Consider the following 18,522-nt stretch of genomic DNA (forward strand, 5'->3'; position numbering starts at 1 on the left):
GCAAGGGCTAATTTTGCTCAATGAAGTAACCGGGTATGGTACTTCAATCGATAAGAACATTGCTTGTAAACCTACTGATGAAAACACAAAAGAGGCCACGTATCCCCTGGTAGGATGAGAATTCAGACTGTCCTGGCAGGACCCTGGCAATGCCCAATTACCCTGAATATATTCTCTGATCCATGGGCCATTTTCAATTTGAATCTCCTAAGGTTTTGATGCAGAATTGTATTAGATACCAGAGAAAATGACAAATATTTTAAATTACCTACTGGCAAATGGGCAGGAGTTAGCATTGGAGCAGCAGGCACCTCTTGGCTTGTTTTGCCCCAAGATGTCCCAATCCAACAAATAATGCCCTAAAGCAGACAGAAAAAATGCCCATAATTTTCCTTTATAGCTTTTTATTAATTGAATGCACTGGTATCATGGTACATTTCAAAGGCACGTACGTTGTGATTCTTTAAATAATGATGGAACACTGTTGCTTCCAAATATTTTCCCTTGTAAAACGTGGAACTTTCATTCGCTTAAAGGACAAGAATATGGAACTCTAATGCAGCAGTTTAGATTTAGTCATTAAAGTTTCACATTTTGGAACTTCAGCAGTGGGAGTATTGCAACAGGAAGTACCTTCTAATATTGAGCCCCACTCAAGAAATAGCTCTCAACCACCTGATAGAAACAAATGCTAAATGATCAAATAAATTCCCCACTCTATTACAGAAGCCTTACACTCTAGAATTAGCCAAGCCTCTAGTCAAGTTTTCCAAAAGAGATATAATCCTAGGACAAATGTTCCCTTTTGTGCCTTGTTCATAAAAAGCAGGACAATCCAATGTGATTGATTACAACCTGCCAGTCCACTCCCCATCATCAACAATAAGATGAAAGCTGTAGGCGGCTGTGTTAGCAAATGTACTTACCTGACAATAACCTGCTCACTGATGCTAATGTTGGTCTTTGCCAAAACCACATGCCTCCAATTTTTTTTTTAGTTTCAAGACACACAGTGCGGAAACAGGCCCTTCAGCCCACCGAGTCTGCGCCGACCAGCGATTCCTGCACATTAACACTATCCTATACACACTAGGGACAATTTACATTTATACCAAGCCAATTAATCTACAAACACACACATCTTTGGAGTGGGAGAGGAAACCGAAGATCTCGGGGAAAACCCACGCGGTCACTGGGAGAATATAAAACTTCCATACAAACAGCACCCTTAGTCAGGATCAAACACGGATCTCTGGCGCTGCAAGCACTGTAAGGCAGCAACTCTACCGCTGCGCCACCGTGCTACCCACCTGCCTGCCACCCACCTAAAGGTATTGCAAACTTGCAGAAAAGTGGTGAAATTCATGTGGTGACATGAGAGTAACTGCCTTTGACTTCAAGGCAGCATTTAACCCTTATTTAAACAAAAGTAAATTGGAATTAAAGGGAAATCTTATGGGTTGGAGTGACAACTTGCAAAAAGGAAAATGATTGTGGTTGTTAAAGATAATGGGCCAAACGCAGGCAGGTGGGACTAGTGTAACTGGGACATGTTGGCCGGTGTGGGCAAGTAGGGCCGAAGGGCTTGTTTCCCCACTGTATCACTCTATGACTATAATCTCAGTCACATGACAGTTCTGCTGGAATTTGTCGGGATTGTGGCCTACATCCAATCATCTTCAGTAGGATCATCAATGACCTCCGGTTCATTATGAAGTCAGAATTGGAAATGTTTTCTCATGTTTACACAATATTCAGTTCTGTTCAACACACCTAACCATACGCCATTCAACCTGTATGCTATACAGCCAAGGCAACATTGAGCTATGGGCAGATAGGTGCTGGGTTACATCTGTGCTACACAATTGCCAGTGTGGCAAGAGACTCATCTGTTGGCACCCCAAAACGTTGCCAACATCAACGTCCACAGGTCAGGAATATAATGGAGCACTCTCTACTCATCTAGATGAGTGCCCCTATGACAAATAAGAAGCACAATTTCATCCAGAACCAATCAAATTGTGTGTTTATCACCGCCCTACACATTCTACCATGCTCAGTGCACACCACCTTAGTTTACTTTAGTTTAGAGATACAGCACGGAAACAGGCCATTCGGCCCACCAAGTCCACGCCGACCAGTGATCACCCCATACGCTAGCACTCTCCTACACATTACGGACAAGATACATTTTTCCAGAAGCCAATTAACCTACAAACCTGTTCGTCTTTGGGGTGTGGGAGGAAACCGGAGCACCCGGGGAAACCCCACGTGGTCACAGGGAGAACGTGCAAACTCCATACTGACAGCACCCGATAGAAGTCAGGATAGAACCCGAATCTCTGTTACTTTAAGGAAACAAATCCAGCGCTGCACCACCACTCAAAATAAATTGCAGTCCACTTAATCACAATGACATTGGTCCATCAGATCAATGCTCATAATGAGAGGATTTGAGTATAGGAGTAAAGATCACTTCTGCAGTTGTACAATGCCCTGGTGAGTCCTCATCTGGAGTATTGTGTGCAGTTTTGGTCTCCTAATTTGAGGAAGGACATACTTGCTATTGAGGCAGTGCAGCATAGGTTCACAAGGTTAATCCCCGGGATGGCGGGACTGTCATATAAGGAAAGATTGGAAAGACTGGGCTTGTATTCATTGGAATGTAATAGGATGAGAGGATATCTTATAGAAATGTATAAAATTATAAAAGGACTGGATTAGCTAGATGCAGGCAAAATGGTCCCAATGTTGGGGGAGTCCAGAACCAGGGGGCACAGTCTAATGGCCCTGTCCCACTGTACGAGTTAATTCAAGAGTTCTCCCGAGTTTGCCCTGATTCGAACTCAGAGATTTACGGTATTGGCCGCTCGTAGGTACTCTCGGCTCTCGTGGACATTTTTCAACATGGTGAAAAATCTTCACAAGTCTTCCAGAGCTTACGGCGTTTCCCGAGTACCTGCCGTTAGCGTTACGAGCCGCTAAGAGACGTCCCGAGCTCCGACGTACCCGCTACATACATTCTACGTGCTTCCACAAGTTTGATTTTTTTTTAAACTTGGGAGAGCTCTTGAATGAGCTCGTACAGTGGGACAGGACCTTTAGAATAAAGGGGAAGCTATTTAAAACTGAGATGGGAAAATAAACTTTTTACCCAGGGAGTTGTGTATTTGTGGAATTCTCTGCCACAGAAGGCAGTGGAATGAATTAAAAAGAGAGTATGACAGAGCTCTAGGGGCTAGCAGAATCAAGGGATATCTATATATCTATCTATATGGGGAGAAGGCAGGCACGGGTTACATTGCGGATGATCAGCCATGATCACAATGAATGGTGGTGCAGGCTCAAAGAGCCAAATGGCCTCCGCCTGCACCTGTTTTCTATGTTTCTATGTTTCCACGTAGGCACCCCTACAGAGATATCACACCAGTCCCCATGGCCTTCCTAGTTTCCAGTAACCCAGGAACATATTCTCTTTCACATATCTATGTTTTTCGTTGGTTCTTTTGTCACTTACTTTATTGGATAATTTACAGTAGCCATTTGCCCTACCAACATATATTTGGGGCACAGGAAGAAACCAGAACTGGCAGGGGAAACTCCTTCACTAGGAAAAAGTACAAACGCCACACAGATGGCATTTAAGGTAGCAGAACTAACCGCTGCAGCAATGTTTCACCCATCACTCGGATAGCAAACGCCTAATTCTGCAAACATGATGCCTTTGAACGCCACTAACTGCAGATTTAATTCCACCATCTGACATGGAAATGTTTGCCATTCTTCCATTGTCACTGGATTTAAATCCCAGAAGTCCATATCCAACAGCACCATGGAAGTAACTTCACCAAAAGATTCAGCGATTTGTGATAGGGGTCCACCAGGAAACTATCAAAGCTATTGGGGATGGCCAATCAATGTTGGCTTTGTATGCCAAATCACATCACATTAATAAAAATACATTATTGAGACCAGCTCATTTTCATGAGATGTACCACAAAAGTGTCACTTTGGATGATCATTAATGCAAGATTGACACATGTACCAACTCACTCCTTTTTGCTGCTAACATGTAGGGAATAATAAAGGGATTTTGAAAGAGGTTGTAGTTTTCTATATTGCTGCTGGACCACATGTGCCCTAGTGAAGGTCTGTTTCATATGAAGAAAGACTGGTTAGACTTGGCTTGTACTGGATAGAATTTAGAAGATTGAGGGGGGATCATATAGAAACTTACAAAATTCTTAAGGGGTTGGACAGTCTAGATGCAGTAAGATTGTTCCCGATGTTGGGGAAGTCCAGAACAAGGGGTCACAGTTTAAGGATAAGGAGGAAATCTTTTAGGACCGAGATGAGAAAAACATTTTTCACAGAGAGTGGTGAATCTCTGGAATTCTCTGCCACAGAAGGTAGTTGAGGCCAGTTCATAGCCTATGTTTAAAAGGGAGTTAGATGTGGCCCTTGTGGCTAAAGTGATCAGGGGGTATGGAGAGAAGGCAGGTACGGGATACTGAGTTGGATGATCAGCCATGATCATATTGAATGGCGGTGCAGGCTCGAAGGGCCGAATGGCCTACTCCTGCATCATCTATTTTCTATGTTTCTATGTTTCTATATTTGTATCCTCCATTTCGGTACCTTCAACATAAACACAGAAGCATTTAAATTCAAGGTGGAGAATCTAGAAACAGCCTTCATATGTCAGGACTGGGCTATCTTTCACTTAGAATCCAAAAATAATTGGAATAATATTGTGTATGAACTTTATTCTCCCAAACAACGTAGAAGATAGAAATTCAAATCTCAATGGGTTCAATTCCTTCTATGTACTATTCTTAGCACAGCCATTAACCCTTGCTTTGCATCACAATGTTCACTGTTCCATCAAAGGTATTAACCTGTTTGCTTTAAATAGGCAAGGGTCTGTATTAAAATAGCACAGAAATAAATTTAATACAAACGTGTTAATGGCTGTGCTAAAAATAGTGAAGCAAGGGAATTAAACCCACTGATTGCAAGATGTTTCACACCTAGAAATTGAAATCAGTGTGTGATATTCATAACAATTTTAATTAACACTTTAGGGTGAATTTTACTTTGTCCACGTTTCATTAAAATAATACAGAGAAGCTTCCCATGAATGTATTTATAATTTGTTATCATTAGATATCATCTTATAGAGAATGTGGACAAAATTGGGTAGTGCTGGAAAATCAGGTAAAAGTGTCAACAAAACCAATTAACCGATTGTGTGGATTTTATACTTTTTGGCCACTTGAATAAGTTGAGCTTCCAGCCAATGTTGAAATGTCAGCCAGGCCCATTAATGGGGCCAGTGTTATTAGTGCCCAGTTTCAGATGAAGCCAGTCTCGCCTTTTAAAGGTAGTGTGCAGCTCTTGAAGGGGAAATGTAGTGTGGAGTGGATGCTTACATGCGCACAGAGTTAATTTAACCTGTGATGTTTTGAAGCATGTCAACACAAAGGGGCAATGGTGTTCACGGTTTCAGGGCATCGTACTACTGGCTTTAATAGAGTAGGCCAAAGTAGAACTTTGCTATTTGCTCTAGGATGCCATACAGACACACGGAGTACAGTGGGAAGTTTCCTATGAGGATCAAGTGTAGGAATTATAACCAGAGGATATGGAAGTGAATGACCTTGTATGACCAGTCTGAAAAAGGGTTCTGACCTGAATGTCACCTGTTCCTTTCCTCCAGACTCGCTGAGTTGCTCCAGCACTATGTGTCCATCTTCAGAATAAACCAGCATCTGTAGTTTGTTCCTACACATAATGACCTTGTATAATTGACCAACGTCGATAAATGCACCACCAGGTTCAGTCGTATTATTGCATGGCCAGGCTCAGAAAATGCCCAATTTACCACACCCTCTCACCCACCAATAATCTCCCTCACTCAGGACCTATTCCCAACAATCAGGCCCAACTCATGCTGGATCTAGGCCATGGATCTATCAGTCATTCAGGTCTCAGGCTTCCACACATTCAAGGTCAGACACACAGAGTACAGTGGGCGGTCTCCGATGACGCTCAAGAGTAGGAATCATGACCAGAGGATATGGAAGTACCATTTACTAAAGGCACATTCCAGCAGATCTGACTGCCTGTTCTATCTCCACACTCACCTCTGAGCTCAGAGATGGATCAATGACTTCCTTTAGACAGGATCCAACTTCATTTCACATTTGCCTCTCAGCTTTAGCCCAGGGAGGGCTGCCGTAGGAATAAATAATGTCACTAATCATGTGGACAAAATTACATGCCTTACTTATTTCATTTTACATTATTTTAATGCTCTGGTTTGCGTTGGTAGTCCAATATTTTTATTTATTTTGTTTGGTGTTTAAAAAAAAAAAAAAGTCTTAAATTAATTTGTTGATATTTGTCAAATGGAAACATTTTAAGGTTGTTAGAAAGCCTTTCTGCGGCACTTGACAACGAACGAGCTGTCAACGGCTTTGTAGTGCCTAACCGCAGTGTGGAGCTGCTCTGCCTTCTATTCCTGTCGAGACATGGGGTCAGTCAGCATCTTCAGCTCCCACATCTGGATAAAGAAGTTGCAGGATACTGTATGGGCACGACACCAAATCTCGGATGAATCCACCTCAATGTACTTCAACTGCGAATTAGTTTTTCTGCTGATCATATAAGTGAATCTCCTATTATGCAGACCCTCTATCACATTCTATATTCTGTGTTTTATTGCCCAAACACATTATGTGGCTCACTTCCCACTACGTTGCAGGAATGAATGGTGCAATATTGGAGGCAATAGGAACACACCGAGAAAGGGCTGATATTCACACATGTCCTAATCCTCCCTCCTCTCAGAACATAAAATGCCTGATGTTCCTACTCTTAATTAAACTTTAGGTTTTAAAGATACAGCACAGAAACAAGCACTTCGGCCCACTGAGCACACCGACCAGCGATTGCCAGCACATGAGCACTATCCTACACACTAGGGGCAATTTACATTTTTTTTTACTAAAGCCAATTAACCTACAAACCTGTATGTCTTTGGAGTGTGGAAATAGGTACACCCGGAGAAAACTCACACAGTCACAGGGAGAACGTACAAACTCTGTACAGACAGCACCCATAGTCAGGGTCGAGCTTGGATCTCCACCACTGTACCCCTCTGCCAGCTCCCCCTTATTCTAGAGTGTGGAAATAGGTACACCCGCAGAAAACTCACACAGTCACAGGGAGAACGTACAAACTCTGTACAGACAGCACCCATAGTCAGGGTCGAGCTTGGATCTCCACCACTGTACCCCTCTGCCAGCTCCCCCTTATTCTAAAGCTGATGGCAAGGGAAGTCCACTGATGTAGCCTGGCACCACAGATATCTTCGCTGATTTGTTAGGTGGTGTAAGGCTCTTACAGATCAGTTCATTGAGCTCAGTTTTGATGGCATCAATGGATGACCCTTAATGCCTCTGAGTTCACAACATGTAGCACACATGAACATAGTACAGTACACCACGGAATCTGGTGTCTCGGCTTACAATGTCCATGCTCCAATCACCTGTTCAACAGGGGAAGAGTATCGGAGATGGAACCTAAGCCACTTACAATTTATATCTATCGAGGAGCAAGACTTGGAGATAATGATCATGATGGAGTCCATGGCCAAAGGAGACACAGCAACCTAATGACAATTTTCTGTTTTATCATTCACATTGTCCACTGCCAATCTTGTATGCAAAGTAAACAATGAGTGATTGCATATTAATATTATGTTATGCAAAACATGTGATTGAAAGCCTTCCAGTGCTACAACCGCCAGCACCTACTGGTTCTCACTACCCTTGTTGTAGGCTAGTTGCCGACATAGGCAAAGGGCATTTGTGTTTTGAATTTGTGCATAGCTGAAGCTGATGTCTTCCAAACACCTTAAGTAGTTACTTGGAAGAAAAATCTCAGTGCAAGATGATTAAATGTAAGGTTGCATTTTGACAGCAACCAGTGATGCAAAACCAACCTTTAGCAAAACCAACCAGGTCTCTGGCACTGAAAGGCAGCAACTCTACTGCTGTGTCGCCGTGCCGCCCTTAATCACCTCATTATCTTACTTCCGAACCTTCCAGGGTCCTGCAATCTTGCAAGTCCCACTGTGATCTCCCCAACCACAGAATGGCCGATCTCCTCCTTATCACTCCCCCAACTTTCCTATGAGCATGAGCTCTGTACCCTTCAGCAGGGAATTTTCTGCCATGTATTTCGTCAAGGCAGGTGAAAAAATGATAAGTATCACTTTTTGTGCACTTTGAGATAGCTCTGAAGTTTAAAGTGCGGTTGGTATTTTTATGTTAGCACACACTGTGAAGCTGCATCATGGTCCTGTGCTCCAAGGACTTGCCAACGTATGGAGACTGCTGGTTGCTCACCAATGACATCAGTTGGTGTGCAAGCCAAGGCTGATGTCACTGAGGCAAAAAAAAAAGAAGCGTATATATAAGCACTAAAGAAATTGGATGCACCTGAAAGGAAATTTAGTGAGGAAGATTTTAATCCAGGAGGTCATGTGTGCTTAATGGAAAAAATATCAAAATTACACCTACATTTTCCCAATACTGAAAAGTGTATCTTTATTGAATCAAGCTCCCAGTAACCAGGAAATTGTTATTGTTTAAATGTGCTGTGAAAACCTTCATTCACCCTATTCCCCAGTTTTGAAATATGAAAGCACATTTGAATCTCCTGTAAACAAAGCCAATGATATTTATTGAATGCATGAAACTGCATGTACTGTGAACCACGGATTAAATAATCACCTTGAAAGCATTCACAGACAAAAAAATGTTAGTCTGCCCAATGCACTTAAATAATCAGAAAGTTCACTATCTAAATCAGTACTCCTACAAATATAAAAATAGGAATAGCAATATTAAATGAAAATACAAGATTTAATTCCCTATAAGTTGCTTATCTTCATTGTTGTACTTGCTATATTTTATTTTTAAATTATGCAATAATGTTGAATAGTCAGCATGTTAGAAACAGCCCCAATACATTGGTGTCGTGGTCTGACTCTGATGGAAACGATTAGTGAAAATTAAACAAATCTGAGGCCTGAAACAAATTGGATAGAAAAACATAACATTGATTAAGCATCATTATCAATCTGTGAATCGATGGATATCGCAAGGCTGCAATGACTGGAACTTAAAGAAAGTTCAACAAATCAGTTTTAGGCTCAGTAGAGTATCCCAGAAACAATAAATACTGAACGCAGTTTCATTTTCATTTGAACAATTGGTAAAAGCAAAATAAAATGCGTATATTTTATTTATTAAGTAAGCATTATTTTGCATTAAAGCAGACAGCTTGTCTTTAACTGAGGTGTACTGCATCTGTAGCTCTTCCTTCTCTGCATGTCACTCACAACCCCTACATTCTTTGGTCTTTGTTCTTTTGTCCATGTTTTCACTCTCCGTCTACTCCCATTCAGTCTGACTTGAGAATATTGTTTATAATTTATTCCCATGTTCACCCTGGTTTTATCCTATTAGTGATAATTCGTTCCACTCCCCCCACACTCCCCCCACACTTCCCATCCCCCACAGCCACACTGCTGCTTAATAAACTTCTCTTTTTCTTCCCACGTTTGTGATCTGATCTGCTGAGTATTTCCAGCATCTGCAGTTTTTAAAATTATTTGTATTTACTTATTGACGTTATGCAAGGCTCTGCCACCGTGCAGGAACCTGCTACATGGGATTGGCATTTACCACAGAGTAACATTCGTGGATACACAACTGCTTAATTCCCTCATTATTCACTGATGAGAATGGTGGTTTGCTACTGATGGCACAAAGAATAAAATTAATGATATCTGTTTTGGGGCCAATGCACAAATTAAAGAATTAGACTTATTCCGTTTAAACCATCATTGTACCTACTTCCACGGCTTCCTCTTCAAGTTCAAGTTCACATTTATTGCCACATGCACCAATTAAGGTACAGTGGTATTTGAGTTACCATGCAGTCGCACAATCAAAAACAGCACAATACAAAATAGAATATAATTTGAACATCCACCACAGTGGAATCAAGATTCTTCACTGTGGTGGAAGGCAATAACGTTCACTCCTTTGTTCATCCTTGGTCGGGACCATGAATCCTCCATAGTCACCTCTACGGATAGCCCGATGTTCAGGCCCTCTTGTTGGGATGTTCGAAACTCCGATGTTGGGACGGACGTTCACTCCGCAGCTTGGAGGTCCAGAATCGGCCGCTTCCTACCAGAGACCGCGGCTTCACGATGTTATAGGCCGCAGGCCGGTGGTCGGAGCTCTTCTCCGGCTATCCCCAACGAGGGATCCCAGGCTGCGCCCGTGGCTAGAAGCTCCACGGACCATGGCTTCAGAATGTTGTAGTCCATGGGCCAGCGATCGAAGCACTTATTGTTGCGATCCCCGGCAAAGGATCGCCTGGCTCTGTGATGGAAAGTCCGTGCTGTGCCCGCTGCTGAAGCTCTGGGCCTGTCTCCGAGAGAGGCTGCACCAATTCAAGCTGTTAGACCGCGAGAGAGGGCGAAAATACAACTAGGAGAAATGTCGCATTCCACTGAGGTACAGGGGCTTGCAAAAGTTTTCATACCCCTTGAACTTTTCCACATTTTGTCATGTTACAACCACAAACGTAAGTGTATTTTATTGGGATTTTATGTGATAGACCAACAAAAAGTGGCGCATAATTGTGAAGTGGAAGGAAAATGATACATGGTTTTCAAATTTTTTTACAAATAAAAAACTGAAAAGTGTGGCGTGCAAAAGTATTCAGCCCCCTTTACTCTGATACCCCTAAATAAAATCCAGTGCAACCAATTGCCTTCAGAAGTCACCTAATTAGTAAATAGAGTCCACTTGTGTGTAATCTAATCTCAGTATAAATACAGCTGTTCTGTGAAGGCCTCAGAGGTTTGTTAGAGAACATTAGTGAACAAACAGCATCATGAAGCCCAAGGAACACACCAGACAGGTCAGGGATAAAGTTGTGGAGAAGTTTAAAGCAGGGTTAGGTTATAAAAAAATATCCCAAGCTTTGAACATCTCATGGAGCACTGTTCAATCCATCATCCGAAAATGGAAAGAGTATGGCACAACTGCAAACCTACCAAGACATGGCCGTCCACCTAAACTGACAGGCCGGGCAAGGAGAGCATTGATCAGAGAAGCAGCCATGGCAACTCTGGAGAAGCTGCAGAGATCCACAGCTCAGGTGGGAGAATCTGTCCACAGGACAACTATAGTCGTGCACTCCTCCACAATCAGGCCTTTATGGAGATGGCCACAGCTCGGAAGTTGGAAAAAAGAATCCCGTTTGCAGTCCACAAGCCATGTGGGGGACACAGCAAACATGTGGAGGAAGGTGCTCTGGTCAGATCCACAAAATCGAAGCCTTTATGGAATGCAAAACGCTAGTGGCAAAAGAACACTGCCATTGTTGAACACACCATGTGGTGGTGGCAGCATCATGCTGTGGGGATGCTTTTCTTCAGCAGGAACAGGGAAGCTGGTCAGGGTTGATGGGAAGATGGATGGAGCCAAATACAGGGCAATCTTGGAAGAAAACCTGTTATAGTCTTCAAAAGACTTGAGACTGGGGCGGAGGTTCTCCTTCCAGCAGGACAACGACCCTAAACATACAGCCAGAGCTACAATGGAATGGTTTAGATCAAAGCATATTCATGTGTTAGAATGGCCCAGTCAAAGTCCAGACCTAAATCCAATTGAGAATCTCTGGCAAGACTTGAAAATTGCTGTTCACAGACGCTCTCCATCCAATCTGACTGAGCTTGAGCTATTTTGCAAAGAAGAATGGGCAAAAATTTCAGTCTCTAGATGTGCAAAGCTGGTAGAGACATACCCCAAAAGACTTGCAGCTGTAATTGCAGCGAAAGGTGGTTCTACAAAGTATTGACTCAGGGGGGCTGAATACTTTTGCAAGCCACACTTTTCAGTTTTTTATTTGTAAAAAAAATTGAAAACCATGTATCATTTTCCTTCCACTTCACAATTATGCACCACTTTGTGTTGGTCTATCACATAAAATCCCAATAAAATGCATTTACATTTGTGGTTGTAACATGACAAAATGTGGAAAAGTTCAAGGGGTATGAAAACTTTTGCAAGCCACTGTAAGTGACTAAAAATCAGTCTCCCCCTTGACTCCCGCTCAGCCGCCTACGCTCTGGGGAAAAATGTCCCTGTTTATCCACCTCCTCTCTATAACTCAAGCCCTCGATTCCTGGTGACATCCTGATGAATCTTTTTGGCACCCCTTTCAGCTAAATGGTATCCTTCCAAAAGCAAGGTGACCACACCTGCACACAATATTCCAAATATTCTCACAAATGTTTTGCACTGCTGTAGCATAATGTCCCAACTCCTGTATGCAATACTCTTACCAACAAAGACAAGTTTGCTAGACACTTTCTTCACCAACGTGTCTACCTGTGTCGCCAGTTTCAGGGAAATGCATATCTGTATCTTTTGTCACTCTGATCTACAACATTCTCCAGGGCCTTTCCATTTACTGTGTAATTCCTGCCCTGGTTTGCCTTTCTAAATGTCAGAGTTAAATTCCATCTGCCTTTCCTTGGCCCACTTCCCTAGCTGATCAAGATCTTTTTTGTAAATGTAGATAGCCTTCCTTGCTGACACACTTTGCCGCCAAATCCTTTTAAACAATAAAACACCCAATCCACCACAGGATTTGAATCCAATGCATTTTCAATGGAACATTGAAGTCTCTTGTATGATCTGAGCATGCATCCCTTATGAATAAAATCCTGCAACAATTCAAGACAGAAGTTACAGATGTTTCAGCAAATGCTATTTGATAATGTCATTAAGCACAGAAAAAGCACGATGATTTACAGTACAGCATTTTAATGATGGGTTATGAAGGGGATAAAAAACTATAGTGTTAGGTGATTAATTTAAACATTCAGTCTGAATGCCATCTTAAATAAAACCTTCCAGTCACTATTTCTTAAGTAGAATGTACCTCCGGAGACCCAATAAAAATATAATATGCACAATTTCAGGCACACACTACATACATATGGTGTCATACATCAAACATATGCACCAGCTTCAATGTGAAAGATATCCATCAAGCATGTGGTAAAGGCAAACTATAAATACTTGTTATATAAATGTTCTAATTATACTTGATCAATTTAAAAGACCGAATCATAAATACCATGAAACACAAAGTATAAGTCTAGATACCTCCCTCCCCCTATCAGTGTTTAATTGCAATTAAGGTAAGGTTTGGTGAGCAAATTTGGAATATGAAATATTTTCAGTTTTACAGGACTATGGTTAAGCCTCATTTAGAGTATTGCATGCATTTCTAGTTGCCCCTATACAGGAAGGATGTGGGGACTTTGAAAAGAGTTCAGAGGAAGTTTACTTGAGTGATGTGTAGGAGAGAACTCAGAAGCCACTGAAGAGAGACACAAAATGCTGGAGTAACTCAGCGGGAGAGGCATCATCTTTATCCTCTATCCTTTCCTTCTATCCAGAAATGCTGCCTGGCCCATAAAGTTCCTCCAGCATTTTGTGTCTCATTTTACCAGAATGGTGCCTAGATTAGTGGAACATTATCTACAGGGAGAGAGAGGTTGGGCTGGCTTGAATCGTTACCTCTGGAACGCCACAGGTTGCAAGAAGAGCCTGATAGAAGTATATACAATCTTGAGAGGCATAGATAGAGAGGAGACTTGAAGGTGAGGGGGCACAGATTAAAGGATGTGTGCGGCAACGTTTTTACTCAGATGGTTGTTGAGGCAGATACGATAGTGGCATTTAGGAGACTTTTAATAGGAATATGAATATGCAGAGAATGGAGCATATGGATTATGTGCAGGCAGATAAGAGATGGTCTTGACATCATGTTCGAGGTGAACGCTATTTCCTTGACCCAATTTCTCGTGCTAATAAGATAGAAAAAGAATGTACGCATAAAACTTCTATTGCAAAGGGAAGACTTTGTTTGAGGATTTTCTCTACCTTTAATTTGGTAGAAGCTTATTGGAAACTACAGAGGAATGGCATAGATTGAGGGGGGATGGGAAACTGCAGTGGAAAGTTTATTTAGTTGAATAGTGTTTGTACACCTAACTGCACCAATGCCAAACATGTAATCGGCAAATGAACATGAACACAGTTATACATTGTGCTTAAAAAGTTTATTTATTCTGATGTAGGTCACACATTAATTATACTTCCACTTGCACATCTGATGGATGTAGGCATGTCAGCCCACAGGAGGCAAGACCCATACATTTCTCCAGAAAGTATGAGAAACAATGGCAACATTTGGGTGAGATTACTTTTTTGAGCACTCATGATTTTCCCTTCAAAAACGTATTTTGCAGTTTTTACCCTGGTTCAGTATGTCAAAATTAGGCCAAAATGTATTCCCATCGCTTGCCTACATTGTGACCATATTGGTCTGACATCTCTGGGTTTAGGTTGACTGACAAATGGCATGTGAAACCTTTTAATAAAAATGTTCCCTCACCAAAATGCACAGAGGGAGTTGGGATGAAGCAGAAACTAGGTAAGTAGAACGTTTTAACCTTCATTTTATTGGAAATAATGGCTAAAAAGATAAGGAGAAATAAGTAAAGCAAGATGTGAGAAGAGGTGGGGAAAGTGGAAAACAGAGTGAGAAGGAGAAAAAGAAGGGAAAAAGAAAAAGATAGTTGAAAATAGTATTAAAGGAAGCATTTCAACTAAGAGAGAATCCAAAAAGGCACCATTTCCTTTACAAGTGAGTGTAAGTGACATTAGTAAATAACTCATTTAAATGATACTAGTCCACTCCCTGGTGGTCAGGAAGGAGGTATACTGTGGTTTCAAATAGTTATTGAGGAAGGGTGGTTACCAGCCGAGTGAAACAGCGAAACATGGTGATGATATTGAGATGGTGCAGACCGCAGAATTGTCTCCCACCTCCTAACTCAACTAGGTTTTGTTTCTTACTTTATCTCAGCAGTGTCTTCTTCTTATTCCTCAAATGTGGATCTGCCATTATCTCATAGGAAAGACAAGACCGCTTTCTCTAAAATACAATTGCAATCTCAATAAAGAAATGGAAGCTGACCTGCATACATTCATGAGATCTCACCGCTTAACTTAGGCAAGTATTTGCCGCCTACAAAGCCTTTCAGCTTTGGGTGGTTTAAACTGCTAATGCATCCAGTTTCCATCCAGCAGGTAAATCTAAAACTGATATCAGTGTGCCCTTTCTTACCTTTCTGTGACAATCGACTTGTAAGTGTAAACATTAATTCTGTGAAGTTAATATTACAGCCATAAACATATTTATTTGAGCATCTATCTTACAGTTATATTAGTGCTCAATACTAGTGTTTAATGCTCAGAAGTTGCTGTGCTGGGGACCCAATGAAAAATTACTTTTCTCAACCATCGACTAAGAGTTAATTTCTGTTGTTCTTAATTCAAAAAATCATATTCGAATTCAGCATGAAGTTAAATGACAAAAGATTTTTGCTATGAAGTTCAGTTTTTAAATAATACATTGGAATTATCTCAGACGATTTTTCGTGATAATATTAATTAGGTCAGCTGAAAAGCAACACAAATGTTGATCAAAAACAACTTTTCCTTGCTGGGGATTGAGCCAAACCCCATCACATTGCAGCGAGTCCCAACATTGTAGAATTTTATTAGACAGTCAAGAAAGTCAAAGGACATCACCACACTGATTCAGTTACATTGTGATGATGCAGACATCTTCATTGGTGGAAGGATAAATCTCAGGTACATGGATATTGGCTTGCAGCCTGACACAAAGAAAAAACTTTTTCTGATCTGTTCCAAACTTTAATTCTCCTTCCCATTCCCACACTGGCCTTTCTGCCCTCCATTGTCAGAGTGAGGCTAAATGCAAATTTGTAGGAACAGCATCTCATATTTTGCTTGGGCAGCTTACAGCCCAGCAGTATGAATATTGATTTCTCTAACTTCAATTAACCCCGGCATTCCCTCTCTCTCTCTCTCTCCATCTCTCCCCCACCCAAGCTTCTCGTTTTCACCCAACAAACAGCCGACAATGGCCTGTTTCCTTTATCATCGTTACTTTTTTGTATATCTGTCATTCATTGTTCTTTATCTCTCTACATCATCATCTATTGTTTCCCTTATCCCTGACTAGTCTGAAGAAGGGCCTCAACCCGAAACGTCGCCCATTCCTTCTCTGTAGAGATGCTGCCTGTCCCGCTGAGTTACTCCAGCTTTTTGTGTCTATAGCTCTTAAAAGACAAATATTGGCGATATTCAATCACCCAGTGTCTTTTGTTACTCCTCGTGTTTATTGATGTGTTTTAATGATTGCACTCTGTGTCAGCTTTTCTTTTATTCCTTTAACAATGAGTAGGAACTAAAAATAGATTTAAAGTAGTTGAGGAGTACATGAACTGCATATCAATATGTGGCAAATAACACATGGAGGAATATCAGTTCAAACCTGTCTATTTTCGCTCTTTGGAAGCAGAATATGTTATGTTACATAATGCCATTATTTAACGGATTCTACTGTCAATTCTTAGTTAAATTTTCTCTAAGGACAACTATCAATTGGAAGGCAGCAGAAGAATAGGGTTGTGGAAGAGGGTCAGAGAGAAATACAGCATGGAAACACTCCCTTCGGTTCACCAAGTCCATGCCGACAATCAACCACCAATTTACATAAACCCTACATTAATTCCCATTTTACAATCTTCCAACATTCTTAGAGTCATAGAGTCATACAGCGTGGAAACAGGCCCTTTGGTCCAACCTGCCTAGACCGACCAACAGGTCCCTTCTACACTAGTCCCACCAGCCTGCATTTGGCCCATATCCTTCCAAACCTATCCCATCCATGTACCTATCCAGTTGTTTATTAAACATTGCAATAGTCCCTGCTTTAACTACCTCCCCAGGCAGCTCATTCCATACACCCACCACATTTTATGTGAAAAAGTTACCTCTCAGAATCCTATTAAATCTTTTCCTCTTCACCTTAAACCTAAGCCCTACGGTTCTTGATTCCCCTATTCTGGGCAGGAGATACTATGCATCTACCCGATCTATTCCTCTCATGATTTTATACATCACTATAAGATCACCCCTCATTCTCCTGCGCTCCAATGAATAGAGTCCCAGCCTGCTCAAATTCTCCCTATAGCACAGACCCTCATGTCCTGGCAACATCATTGTAAGTCTTCTCTGTACCCTTTCAAACTTGACAATATCTTTCCTGTAACATGGTGCCCAGAACAGAACACAATACTCTAAATGCGGCCTCAGCAATATCTTATATTGCTGCAACATGACATTCCAACTTCCATCTTCAATACTCTGACTGATTGAGGGAGTGCAGCCTTGGTTTACAAGGTTAATTCCCAGGATGGCGGGAATGTCATTTGCTGAGAGAATGGAGTGGCTGGGCTTGTATACTCTGGAATTTAGAAGGATGAGAGGATATCTATTGAAACAAATTAGATTATAAAGAATTTGGACATGCTAGAGGCAGGAAACATGCTCCCGGTGTTGGGGGAGTCCAGAACCAGGGGCTACATAATAATAAGAAGAAGAAGAATAAGGTGTAAGCCATTTAGAACGGAGATGAGGAAACACTTTTTCACACAGAGAGTGGTGAGTCTGTGGAATTCTCTGCCTCAGAGTGTGGTGGAGGCCGGTTCTCTGGGTACTTTCAAGAGAGAGCTAGACAGGGCTCTTAAAAGATAGCGGAGTCAGGGGATATGGGGAGAAGGCAGGAACGGGGTAATGATTGGGGATGATCAGCAATGATCACATTGAATGGCGGTACTGGCTCGAAGGGCTGAATGGCCTACTCCTGCACCTATTGTCTATTGTCTATTGATGAAGGTCAATGTACCAAAAGCCTTTTTGAACACCCTATCCACCTGATGCCACCTTCAAATAACTATAACTAATAACTAATAACTATGCAATTCTAGATCCCTCTGCTCTACAATCTTATAAATAAACATATCACCACTCACGTATACACTAGGAATAACTTACAGTGGCCAATTAATCCATTAACCCACACATTTTTCTGATGCGAGAGAAATCCAGAGCAGTTGAAGATTACATAGACAACATGCAAACTCCACACAGACAGGACCCGAGGTCAGGATTCAATCGAGGTCTCTGGTGCTGTAAGGCAGCGTCTACACTAGTTGTACCAGTGTGCAGCCTAAGAGTGGCAAAGGAAGTTTTACACCAGTATCAATGCCAAAAGAAATTACTGTCCCATACAATATCACTGTGACTCATCCATATTCTATCTTCATAGTCTGGAAATCACCTGATATATTAAGATTTACTAATGCTGTACATTTTTTTTCAGTAGCATTTCTAATGCAAGACATTTGAGAAGCATTATTGGATTATGTTTTAATTAAATAAGGCAAAAATAGGTATCTATTTCCCACAGCAATTT

The sequence above is a fragment of the Leucoraja erinacea genome, chromosome 8, assembly GCF_028641065.1.
Source record: "Leucoraja erinacea ecotype New England chromosome 8, Leri_hhj_1, whole genome shotgun sequence".
In the NCBI taxonomy this organism is placed as follows: domain Eukaryota; kingdom Metazoa; phylum Chordata; class Chondrichthyes; order Rajiformes; family Rajidae; genus Leucoraja; species Leucoraja erinaceus.